Genomic DNA, 13,910 nt, shown 5'->3' on the forward strand with positions numbered 1-13,910 from the left:
CAGGGCAATGAAAGCAAAGCAAACTGTCCCCATATCTAATCTTGTTGAACTCCCAGTGACATCTCGAGACACGGGGCGATTTGAAAAGGAACGTTTTTTTCACAGCTGAACCGCCACAATGGAGGGAGCATGCGTTTTTCTGTACTGCGGCTGGGGGCTTTTATCGAGTGTGTGTACTTGTCTCCCAGGCTGTATTGACAGGCCCTATCGCAATAGCACCGCTTATACGCCGTCATACAATGACACGCCGGGAAGTGTATCAGACACGGACAAGCTTTTATCACTATTTGCAGACGTTGGGATTCATCACAAGAATTGTGATAATGCCGGGTTTTTTTGTGTCTTTAATTGCTTGTGCTGATATTTTTAGAAAAAGAAGGTAAAACAGATTTTTTTTTTTTGAGTGCGTGTCTCAATATGTCAGGCTTAGAAAAGGCACTGCGATAGCGCACAAGATGCTGTGTGTGTACATTTCATTGTCAAACATACACAGGGATAATAATATGTGTGCAAACTGTATTCATACATATACAGTGGGACTACATGTACATGTGCATTTAATGCGCTATACAGGACGACAGTTTGATGTGATGTGATGTCTGTGTGTGTGCATGGTACGGTAAACTGACAGTGGATGTGGTATAATAGCAGCAATTAACTTGTTTAATTCCTGTGTTTCCTCCGTGTGTGTGTGTGTGTGTGTGAGGAGGTTTTTGTGAGTCTGTATGTCTGTGTCTGTGTGTGCATGTGTAATGGGGATCGTTACTAATAACTGCAACAATCACAGCATGTACTGGTTGTTGAAATGACACCTTTATTTAATATATTTATTGCACTTGGTTATGGATTGATGGGCCAAAGGTGAACTGATTTGCCGTTCTACCTGTGAATGGGAAGAGTAATTAGCTGACGTCTCATACCAACTCTGCCAAACGGTTCGGAATAGGTTTAGTTAGTGTGCAATGTGTACTTCATTACTTAGAGAGATTCGTGAATTTTTAACCTACAGTACTGTGGGGAAAAATACACATGTCTTCTGTGTATTCCTCCCGATGACGTGAAACAATGACTTCGATGTCACAGGCTTACACTTTTCTGTGGGAGAAATACACAGAGGACACACTATATATATGATCTCACATCAGCACGACGGGATGTAGGTTAAAAATCAGAAAAGTTTCCCCTTTAAAAGTGTAACACGGAGATATAAATACTGCTACTCATTCACCCATGCTGTCTTGTTGTCAATCCCAGTGTGTTCGGGGAAAAAGACTTCCCCCCGGGGGCATTCAACCACTGATTTAAAGTTCCAGCTGGGGGCTCAAAAACAGGCTCACAGGGGGTGGGCTTGTGTAATGCGAAGTGGAAAACGTTATTTATTGTTTTTGGTGCCGTGTTAATATGTAATATGTGTAGTTTTAGTGGGGTTATAGGCAGGGCTGCTGGTTAGGACGTCTTGCTGTTATGATTGTTATGCTACGGATGACATCTGTGTGTGACGGACGGTTAAACAAATAAATGCTCCTAAGTGCAGGGCTTTGTGCTTTGTGCCGAATGGTGTTTTGTCTTTGCGTGTTTGTGTGTGCACACAGTGCATGTGGGGAGTTTCCTGGCCCAGTGGAGAGAGAGTGTTGGAGGCCCCGCTGTGAGCGGTGAGAGGGTCTAACCTGGTCGGACCAGGGCCCATTGTCTGGGAACAGGAGGATGTGGTGCACGGTACTGCACAGGGCTCCGGGCCTTGGACACGCTGTGCATGACGCACGCAGCCCTTCCACCCGGCCCAGACCCGCTAGGTGGAAAGTACCTATACTTTTTACTTAAGTAGCTGTTACTTAGCCCATTGAGGCCGATTATACAAAATGCTTTCTAAATCAGTAGTTATCGCACTTAAAAATGTGAAATAGCAAAAGAAAATAGCAGATGTACAATCTTGTATATTTTCTGCTAATTTTCCAATAGCCAACGCAAAAATCTAAAATGAGACAGATGCCTTCCCGGTACTCTTTTGAGGTACTTTTTTTTTACTACTTGAGTATGTCCATTCTTCAATATAATTATGTAGACCCCCACACACTATAACTCCACTTCATCTCAGAGGCATTTTTTTTTACTTTTGACTCCAGTTATTTGAAAACTGTAGTTACTAGTAACTTTTCACTGTTTCAGATTTAGATTATTATTACAAAATTTCGAGTACTAGTCGAGTAGATATCTGAGTACTTTTTTCCACCATTGCCCAGACCCACAGACCATGGGGTCTCAGTCGGCCCCCCAGCCCTTATGAATGAGCATGATGAGTTCCATGCCAAATCATGAAAGAATCAGCAGCTAACGTTAACGCCCATCTATAAAACAAAACAATTGGAAACTATTCCTAACAATTGGAAATATGTGTGTGTCCGTGTGTGTCCGTGTGTGTGCGCAGGAGGTGAGTACCATTGATATAATTAGCTTCCATATCTGATGCAGATATTTTTAGGTTTATTATCTGTTACACAGAGCAGCCCAACCTTGTAGCAATGTGTCCGTCTTAAATTTTAACTTGGTGTATCCTTCCTGGAGATTCCATTGGAAACTTATACTTAATGCACTTTTCTTTTTTCTTTTTTTAACCCTATACTGTATGGAGTTGCCACATGGTATTTTTGTTCAATTCTTTGCTATACTGTGTCTTTTAGGAAAACATTCTTTTTTTTCTTTCTTTTTTTTTTAAGGTAGCCAATAATCTGCTTAGGGAAAGTCACATGACATGCAGCTTCTTTTCTGTGGTGCAATTTATGACTGCAGCCTCTTTTTGCAAGCTGCTGAAAAAGAGAAAAAACATTTCTAATGATTTAAGATGACATGTTCACCACTAAAAACTATTTTCCTAAGTCTGTGAAGTCAAACAGCTTGTGCAATGATGGAATGAGAACACTGCTAGGTTGCAAACTGTCTGATCTTTTTTACCAACATAACAGTTCAATGAGGAAATTGCGTGCACATCTACCTGCTTTAGGCCAGGTGCTGGATAACAAGGCAGAGATCAGAGAGAAGTACACAAACAAATGTAGTATTCAAAGGGCAATGTTTCGACCGTTTTCGATGATCTTTTTGCCAGCATAACATCACATCAATATGTCTTGGATTGTATTTTATAGTGGTATAGCGTGTTTATAAAATGTTATTTATAATAATTTATTTTAAAATAAAAATGAATACGTGTGTGCATTAGCATGTGTCTGTGCGTGCGTGAGTGTGCGCGCGCGTGTGTGTAGTGTGTGTGTGTGTGTGTGTGTGTGTGTGTGTGTGTGTGTGTGTGTGTGTGTGTGTGTGTGTGTGTGTGTGTGTGTGTGTGTGTGTGTGTGCGCGCGCGTGCGTGCGTGCGTGCGTGCGTGCGTGCGTGCGTGCGTGCGTGCGTGCGTGCACGTGTGTGTGTAAGGGAAACGGGAGGGGAAGGACAGTTAGAAAGGACAACTATTACAACCATTCCATTGTCGGGTTGGCAGAGAGACAGGGACCGCAGTAGACATGGTGAATTGGAAATAACTAACTTGGGGGGGGGGGGGTGGTAGAAATAATAAAAAGTTATAAATAAAAAAAAGTCTATTGCTGCACGCTGTTGCCATAGAACAAACCCAATAGTACCTTTCCAAATAGTTTTTTCCAAATAGTTTTTTCCCCCCTGTTCATTTTCAACAGCACATAAAACTAAACTGTTTTAAAATAAAACTATGACGACCTCAGTTATAGTATGACGACTATGACCATATTAACCGTATCCCTATTTTGAGCAAAGTTTCCCACATTTTTAAAAGCAGCTGATCTACTGCACAAGCTCACAAGGTGCTGCGTTCTGAGCTTGTAGTGTATACCGGTACCTGTCATATGATGAAGTATAATAGGACTTATAGGCGTTTAAATCTTTATGCCAGACACTCATGGTCACTGCCTAGTGCCTACCATCATTATCCATAGACATAGAGGACCCTGAACTCTGACATGGGCCTTCATTAGTTGTGCATTGTTTGTCAGGGGGTACCGGAGCTGCTTTTTATTTGTCTGTGTTCCAAGAGCGGCTCCATAGTCTCAGCCTGGACGCCACCATATGTGCAGGTTGTGACACGGCCCTTGACCTTGTTGCGAGGCAGCTTTGACTGGGCTCTGGACAAGCGAACCTTGGGGGACAGAGCCTTCAGTGTGGCAGCCCCCACCCTGTGGAACTCTCACCCAATAGGGATTCGCCATGCTCCAACACTGGACTCTTTTAAGTCTGTCTTGAAAAGACACCTATTCTCTCAGGCTTATCGCGAATAGTTGGTTGTTGTTTTGTTTGATTGTTTGTTCTTGGTTGTTCATTGTTTTCAATGTAAAGCGTCCTTGAGTTTATGAAAGGCTCTATATACATATACATACATTCACACTATTATTACTATTATTATTATTATTGGACCCACGGGGGGTTTGGGGGGACTTATTAGACCCTATAGCTAGGGTTTGCATGGCAAAATAATCTTTACAAGTCAATTTAGAATGTGCTCAGTCTTAAAGTTGTCAGTTTTCTTAAATCGAGTGGAAAGAAATATATGCCAGTGAGGTTGAGGTACTTTTACACATGCGTCTGACACATTTCAACTTGATTTAAAGATTTATCTTGAAAGACGTAACATTCATAACAATAATGTCACATGATCAAAGAAAAGCATATGCACCTTGTTTTCCTTTCTTCTTTTTTTTAAGAGATCATAAATGGATTTAACCAATTCAATCCGGGAACCTGCCTAGTGATGCTAGTCAAAGAAAAACTTTACATTTTCAGCCACTTTCAGCCTGACATCCCTATTGAGTAATAATTGCCTATTATAACATGTCCAGCATAGGGATGCGAGTGTTCATGTGGTTAAGTGGTTAATGTACTCTACACTGGGCGAGTAACAAGTAATACAGTATATCACATAACCCACAGTACAGTATGCCCGTTGGCCTGCTGAATAACTTATACTAGTTCCTCACACAGGACCAGGTCCATCAATAAGTTACAGCGAGCCTATAGCCGTGCGGTGCTCAGGCAGCACACATGGGGTTCTCCGTTATGGGCCGTGCGGAGCCAGAGCGTTTACCAAACAAGCACAACAATTAGGCAGAGGGAGTGATGTGGGAAGACAAGGGCTGAGCTGCCCGACGGGGCCTGTCACCGCTACCCAGCCCCAAACAGTTGGGTTTCAGTTCACGTGCCGCTGTGCTCAGAGGAATCTCAATATTTATCCAGTTTGTCTGACCGTGGCACCTGCTGGGGGAGACATTAGTCATTTGTAAGTATTAACACGGGCATCCCCCCCTCATCCTTCCCACCCCTCTCTCTCTCTCTCTCTCTCTCTGTGCCCCCCCCCTCCCCACCTCTGTGCGAGTGCACTGTCAGTCATGTTGTAGCCTTTTAAATGTCATCCACTGACTGTGGAGAGCAATCGCCCCACTTGACAGGTTTATTGGGAGACGTTGCAATGATGATGATGAGAGAGTGCGAGAGCCAGAGAGAGAGAGAGATACAGAGAGAGGAGGGGCATAGATGAGGGAAGTGGGTATGTGGAGGGGGGACATCGTCAAGTCAAATCAAATTAGAATAATGGGGGTGATGTGATTAATAGTAGTGCCATTGTGGGGTAATCATGCACGGCGATAATCGGCGCGGTGGACTTCAAATTAGCGCGCCCTACAGTGAGGCTTTCATCTGGCAAGCATCAAATAAAGCCTGGCGTCAGGTTGTCACTTACTTAAAATACACCTTTGGCTTGATGCCTATTCACCGACGCTAAAAATAGAGCCGCGAGACAAAGCGTGACAAAAGGCGGAGGTTCGCAAGGCAAACCGCCAAGGCTGTTTGGTAGCGTGCATGCATTACTTTGAGTCACTGAGATACCTGTGATACGTTGGGACGTCTTAAAAGTTTACTTAGAAGGCCTGGTCCCGAGATCAAAGAAAGACAGATGGAAATACATTTGAAGGCTTTTCCGCGTCTTCTCACATTGTTATCTCTTCACATGAATGTCCGCTGGTCGCTAAATACATGGAGGATTTATTTTTCCTTTAAACTGTCCTGCTCATGTACCTGGTAAAGGTTTTAAGATATATCATATCTCTTCGTACCACTACGGTCATAGTCACCCGTTTGAGGACCGTAAAATAGCCTAGACCAAGATTTTGATTGACTTGACTGAATACTTTATTAACAAGTTAGTTAACAGTACATCTAGTACAGTTAAACGTTATGCTAAAAAGGATAACACAAAAAGCCCAAGGGGCCTCGTTTCCATTGTAAGGCACTGGGAGGATGGCTATGGAAGACTTCAGCTAATACAGACTGTGATTGGTTAAGAAGGGGGGGAAGGGAGCCGTCCACCACGGCTTGCCAACTCAGATGGTGCGCTTGTCAACTTGCAAGGCCATCGGCTGCTTGGTGCAGGTACTAGCCCTCACAAACCTCAAGGCCTCGCTGTCAGACTTGACTATGATTTAAAAAGTTGCGCATTTGTTGTAAAACATTGCACATACGCAGGACATCGAGTTAACAAAAACAAGCGCTTCTCTTCCCCAGCCATCTTGAGGAAAACAACATAACGCACCGGGCATCTCTTCCTTCCTAGCTAGCATTGCTATAACCAGGCGCTTAGCTTGTGGGTAAAGCCTGAAAGGTTTTTGAAGCTCTTGTGCCCAGGTGCCCTGAGAACTGAAAACTTAGGCTAAGCTCTCGGTGTTGCAAACAGCCAGCAACGCTTCCTCTCAATCAAAAATAACTAGGAAAAAGAAGCTAACGCTCCAACGTAAAGTTCCCAGTGGATGTGCAGCTTAAGAAGGCCTAGTGCTTATGTCAAAGAGAGAGAGAGAGAGATAGATAGATAGATAGATAGAAAAATAGATAGATAGAGAGAGCAGTCTGAGAAAAAGAGGAAGAGAAAGAGAGACATCAGGGGCTGTCATGGAACATGTTATTGGAGGCTAGTGAGAGCTGAGATGTCATAGAGACTGCTCCTGGTCTCCGAAACACAGTGCTTTGGCTCCCCCCCCACCACTACAGAAACACTGACATTTTCATTAAAAGGTCACCGATCCTTTCATGTACTCACCCTGGCTTTTAATGTGGGCGGCGGGAGAGAAAGACGAGAGGAGAAGAGAGAAAAAGAGAAAAGACGGATTTTGACACGGACAGAGGTGAACCAGGCACCTGGAAGATACGAGATCAAATGAGATCAAGACCAAAGCCAACCACCCCCCCACCCACCTCCCCCCACCCCGCACCGCCCCCCCCCCCACCCCAGAACACGTTCAGAGCTAACAGACTCATATTTTATTTCACACAGCTATAAAAGGTTGGATGTACAGTGTATTATTATGAAAAAAGTATACAGTCGTCAGTATGTCTTTCGCTGTCCCTTGGCAGCGTGTGCGAGGCCCCGGGTGTCCTTGTAGCATCACTATGTACTCCAGAACTCTGTAAGCTGTTATCCCGTCTCCGCACCGAACAACCGCCATCCTGTCTATTGGCTGTACTTGGTGATTAAAGTAAAGTAGGCAAACATTGAAATAACTCATTTGAATGTCAATTGAGTTTTGACTTCATTACGTTGTTTATAGGTCTTCTTTACAAGTAGGACAGAATCAAACAAACCGTTTTAATGGTAAGCCGGGGAAACATGTGCATTTAAATCAGCATTTATATGTAAAATAATTCCGCATTAATATACAGGGATAATCATTACCAAGATAATACTTTGAAATGGAATCTTAAGTAAAAGCAGGCCTTTTAGTTCTCTAATTTGCTATGTCGACTGCATGAAGTTAAAAGATGCCCCCATTTAGCAGTTTAAATGAGGATGTGGACATTTTTTTTCTCCCTCTGAAAATGGATTAAAATAATTTGGCGAGAGTAATCATTTAAATACCAATAAGGACCCAGAGTGTATCTATTGAGCATAAAATAATTTCAAGTATAAATTAAATAGCTTATTACCGCCTTTCATTTCCTAGAGGGAATCGCCCGCGCTCGCTTTTTTCTCAGCCCCCTCGGCGGACAGGCTCATTTCCTTTGGAGGTTGTGGAATTAGCGCCGTGCCGACGTGTGTTCGACTAGGGAAGTACATGAAAGTCTCCTGTTTTACAGCGCGGATCTCATTCTCCATGCTGTCCTTACGTCTGTCTGTCTGCCTGTCCGTCCTTCTGTCTAGAGACGAAGCGCTTATTAAAGCTCCTTTAGTCGGCATTGGCGGAGGAGAGCCCCCTTATAACCGCGGCTCAACGAGGTTTCGCGGGAATAAATCCGTGTCTAATCTTTTATGCCTTTACCTGTCAGAAACCCTTCACTCCGTACGGCCTGCCACATCCCCCCCCACCCCCCCGCCCCCACGTTCCTCCGGCACATTGTCAATATTGTCAGAGAATTGCTGAAATAGGTTAACTTCAACACCTGTCAGATGATATACGCCCTTCTAAATTAAGTTGTGTAAGCGGGGTGTCCTGAGAACCGGTTTGAGAGCTGGTATGCACGCGATGTTTGGCGACTCAGAGAAAGGGCAAAAGGGGGGTCAGAGGGGTGGACAGGCCCCCGACTCCGGACCACAACGTCTAGTGTACGTTGGCGCGGCAGAGAGCTTGGCGAGGAGGGCCTGCTAGCTTGGCCCCAACAGCTGCGTTTTTACCCGCAGTAATGCGTCCCGCCGGCTGGGGCCAAGGCCTCTCTCCTGCTGTCAGCGCACCGATCGGCTTTCATGGATCATCTCTTATCTGCCGAATCTGTCATTGCGGAGGACTGGCCTCCTTTTGGAGGGGCTTTGGACCACGCTGCCACGGTTCATGGGATTCAAGGCCCCCTTATGGGTGCTTTACTCTCTTTCTCCCTTCCTCTGTCTGTCATTTTGTCTTTCTGTCATGACCCCGGCCCCCCCCCCCACCCCCCTCTGTCTCTCTCCATCTCACTCTCTTCCATCGCGAGCTCTCTCGTTTCATCTCTCTCCATCTCTCTCTGTCTCAGTCCATCTATTCCTCCCTCTTTATCTCTCATTCTATCTCTCTCTCTGTCATTCCATCGCTCTCTCTCTGTCTCGGTCTGTTAGTGAGTGAGAGCTAACCTGTGCAGGCATGGTTTAAGGGAACTGAAACGTGGGGCGGGTGGAGTCCGGGAGAGTGAGAGAGAGAGAGACAGAGAGAGAGAGAGAAAGAGAGAGAGAGGGGGGGAGGGTCCTGGGAGGGAAGAGGCTTTTGTTTGTTTGGACAGATGCACAGGCCCATCTCCGAACTTCTGTCAGCGATCAAAGGAGCCGATGATGTAGAACAGATTCATGGGCCATGTCTTATCAGCTCTCTCTCCGGCCCTCATCCATCATCCTGAAGCCCTCGTCCGTCACCCTGCGATGACGGCACCCTAAACAGGGACCATTAATCACCGACGCTCCCCCCCGTCTTCGTCCAGGTGCCCTCGCGCCCTCCAGAGATCCAGGGCGAGCAAGTAGGATCAGGGTGGATCTCAGTTCCCCCAAGTAAAGTCGCTACAGCACCTGACCCCCAGAGCCCCCTTTCCCAGTCCCCTTAGGGCACCCCCCCCCCCCTTCCCCTGGCCTGGTCCTTCTCCACCAGCAGCCACTGCTGCTCTTTCAACAGGTCAGCAGAGCTCTTCCTGGAATCTAGCAGGTTAAAAGGAGAAGGGATTTCTGAGACAAAGATACAAACATTTGACGTTGCACATGCAAGGCGGATATTCACACATATGCGTGGAGCATGCGGGTATAAGCACATGTGCATGTTACGTATAGGGCTCTCCTTACTCATATAACACAACATACAATTATGCACACATATGTGGGTGTGTGCACGTATGCATTTTGTGCACGCACGCACGCTCACACATACACCACACATGTGTGTGTGGGTGCACGCATACGGTGTATGTGTGTGTGTGTGTGTGTGTGTGTGTACAGTGTGCACCCGGAGCGGAGGCCTTTGGAGTTGATATGAGCCAGTATAAATATGTCCTCTCGCTGCAGTTACCTTCGGTCACTGACATCCCCCATTATTGATTTCAAATGGAAAGTGAGTCATTGCGCTCGCCGAGGATGAAAGGGGAAAATGGCTTAAGTGGTTCCTTTGTGTCAGCAGGTTAAGCAAAGCGTTTCACACAGGCTTTTACAGCGAGAAGATAGTGCCTTTGTGCCTGAAAAGCCTCAACTTAAAACAAATGCCAAAGTGTGACACCAGAGGGTAATGGCTAAACACAATGTGAGGCGTTTCTATGGAAAGACTTGTTTGTCATGCCAGGCCACACTCTCCTTCGCAAAGTTTCAGCACGGAAAAAAAGGGGGACTTTGGTCCAAGGGTTTCTAGGTCAGAATGAACCAAAAGCTATTAGAATGAACCAAGAATGAACCGAGCTATTAGCATGAAGTTATTAGTATGCCAATGGAAAACTCTTGAAAAGTCATTTAAATAAATCGGCTCTGGTTTGAAGATACACATCTGTGTCTACTGTGTTATTTTTTGACAGAACATCGCCGCTGTTCGGCAGAAATCTTGTATATCCATATTAATGTATTTTTCATGAATTACGGCACTATTTCTTTTTAATACTTTTGTCCTCAGGATGATTCAGTAATTTCAGCATTTATTTGACATTTTCAAGATGATCTGTTGCAAAGAACAGGTGCTTCTAGGACTGAATATGTATATGAACTAAGATAGAAAAGACTAGAAAAACAAAACATATAGGGATAAATCACACGACTTCATAAAACATGTTAAGTATTGCCTTTCAACACATGTCCTTCAACACACGTGAACTCGTTGGACACTCAAGAGTTTCATACGCTCTGGGGAGGCTAGCTGTAATATGGGTTAGCGGTGGTGACCTCGGTGAATTACCGTTATATGACCGTCCGCACTGGGCTCCGAAGGATAGTTATTGGGGTCTGGGAAGAAGGGTTGAGGGGTCAACTGCCCAAGCGTAGTGTCACGGCTGACACCAAACGACGGAGCGTGGGTGGTTGAAGAGCCTAGCAGATCCATGGGAAGGCAGGGGTGGTGTGGGGGGGCCCATTAGACCCTTGGACAACGCATCAAAGTCGTTGTTAAGCAGAGATCTTATGCAAACAGATGTTGACAGGCAGAGACTACAAGTTCATCCCAAGGTGAGACGGCATGCATGAAATTTAGCGGCGGGGCAATCTCCTTGATGGCTGGACGTGGAAGACATTAACAGACATTCACACGAGACGTTGTGGTGATGGGACACACACACACACACAGTATAAGCCCACCTCCCCCCAACTCCACATTCAATATTTCTCTCCTATTCTCCCACGAGCGGTTGCATAACCTTGCTGCCGTCCTTGCCCTTTGAACTGTTAATAAGCCTGTTTGTTGAAATGCCACCGGCCACAATAAATTCCCTAATTTATGCTCCGTCGTACGACGGTGTCGCCTGCGCCGAAATAGCAGACCTACAAGCTCACGACGCGTCGCGAACGCGCGCCGTCGTGAGCTTGTAGGTCTGACGTTTTTGGTACACGCAACACCTTTGTGCGAAGAACTATAAATCGGGCCTATAAGCCTGCTTCCCCTCCATTGGTCGGCGTGTGGGAGGCGGTATAGTTGTCATGGCGGAGGTGAGGAAGGATATCACTCTGACTGCTGTGACAGCTCCACTTTAGCATATTCATGACGAGTAGAGTCTCATTTCACAGGTGTATTAAAAAAATACCCCTAACCCCTTTCTCATATAGGGAGCCCTCGTCTCCGGCGTGCGGCGGTGAGACGCGATGCATGAAAATCGATGGGGAGAATATGTAGAAATATAAGCATGCATCAGGGGCCGGGTCAAGAACCTAATTTCACACTGACACCGGGGGTAATTTGGCCCCGGGAAAATGTTTGTCAATTCGCCATTCATTCATTTGAGTGCCGAGCGGCAGATCGAGGGGCCGGCGGGGCTGGGCTGGGCTGGGGGCCCCCCAGCGCAAGTGTAAGGTGGTCAACCTGAACGCCCGTATTTATGGTGCACTTTTGTGAATACATTACGCCTGTCACGATGAAATAAGTGACGCACTTACACGCTGCGAGGAGCCCGGTCCAAAGGGGTGAGCGCCGGGCGCGGGAGAGATAAGAGGAGAGGTAATTAGTACATTCATCTTTTTTATGATATCATTTTTCAGACATATATGATCACAATGTAAATTAGAAATAAGGAGGGAACTGCGGAGAATGGAATTCATTTGGAGCGGGTCAATCGCCCTACAATAGCCGTGCTGGGAGGGCAGGTGTAATTTACGGCAGAGCTTGGCCCTCTCTCTGTCTCTCTCTCCCTCCCTCTCTCTCCCCTTCTCTCTCTCTCTCTCTTTCTCTCTCTCTCTCTCTCCCCTTCTCTCTCTCTCTCTCTCTCTCTGCTGCCATGCACCTGGCAGGGCCTGATACCCCAGGCTGCTGCCTCCAGCTGCAGTGCCTCTTGTCCTCCAGATAACACACTGTCTCCAAATGAGATTCATTTAACACACAGTAAAAGGAGGACAGGGATGGGGGGGTTGGGGGGGGGGTGGGTGGGAGACAGCCTCCTCCATTTTTCCTCCTTCTCCGTCTCTTTCACTCGGCTATGATTCAGACCCTGAGCTCTTAATGCCATTCTATGGATTATTGATTTTCGGTTTGGGTTCTCTCCGCGCAGTGGAGCCCCCGCGTTTTGAGCGGCGCCATTACCTCCGTAACGATTAGAGACAAAAAGTTAATTATGTAATTATAAAGCCAATAACAGCCGGCGCTGGTTTACCCTGCTTTAGTCGGTTTAAACATTATCTCTTGTGTGCACATCATAACAGCCGGAATGTGAGGAGAGGAGATTAACGCCTTGGAAAGCAGATGCGGAATTTAATTCTCCAGTCCACGGCTGCCTGGGAAACCATTAAGTAATCACAACATTCCCCCTCCATTAAATACGCGGCTGCCACTTTGCACACAAAGGGACTGACGGAGTCGCAGAAGAGTGGCCCGCGTAGCGCTGCCATTTTTATTGACTGTAACGTCAGTCCCCGCGCCCGCAGGCACAGATGAATTAAACTGTTAAATAGGGTGCCGCAATCTGTCAGAAAATGAAAAGTTTGAGTGGGCCAAATAAAATCTAAGTAAAATAACAAAAAGCGGGGAGTGTTGCGATGTGTTCGGCCCGATAAAGCTCACTCGGAGCGGATGGAATAAATGATATTTCCCCCATTATTTTCCACTCATTTTACTCCGCCGCAAATGATTTTTGTCCCCAGCAGCTACAGATAAGGCTGATGGCAAGAGGAAGTGGCTGAATTGGACTTGGTTTAAATGGATTAAACACACACGCACGCACACACACGCGTACGCACACACACACACACACACACACACACACACACGTACACACACACACACACACACACACACACACGCACACATGCACACATGCGCACGCACACACATACACACGCATGCACATGCACACGCACACACGCACACACGCACACACACACACACACACACACACACACACACACACATACAGTACACACACGCACACAGAGAAATAGGCTACAGTCCTGTTTGGCGTAAGCACACCCACACGCACATACAGTACAGACACGGATGCATCGACAGCCCGGAATGCATACAGTAAGTGTGACTAATTGCTTATGGACGGCTATGTGAGGAATTAATATGGCCCTGAGATGATATTTATTTAATGTTACGCGCTGAAGCTGGTTGAAGCAACCCTGGAGGGATAGAGGTCAAAGGGGCAGCCTCTTTCTATAAACAAGCACTTAGGGGGGCAGGAGAGAGGGTCCTGCTCTGATTAATTGGCTAATTCATTAGTTTAGTTAAGTCATTTAAGGGAAGACGGGTGAGGCGAGGGGGCCCGTAACCTGAGGGCTCTCCAG

This window comes from Gymnoscopelus microlampas (genome assembly GCF_963454915.1).
Source record: "Gymnoscopelus microlampas genome assembly, chromosome: 1".
Taxonomy (NCBI): Eukaryota; Metazoa; Chordata; class Actinopteri; order Myctophiformes; family Myctophidae; genus Gymnoscopelus; species Gymnoscopelus microlampas.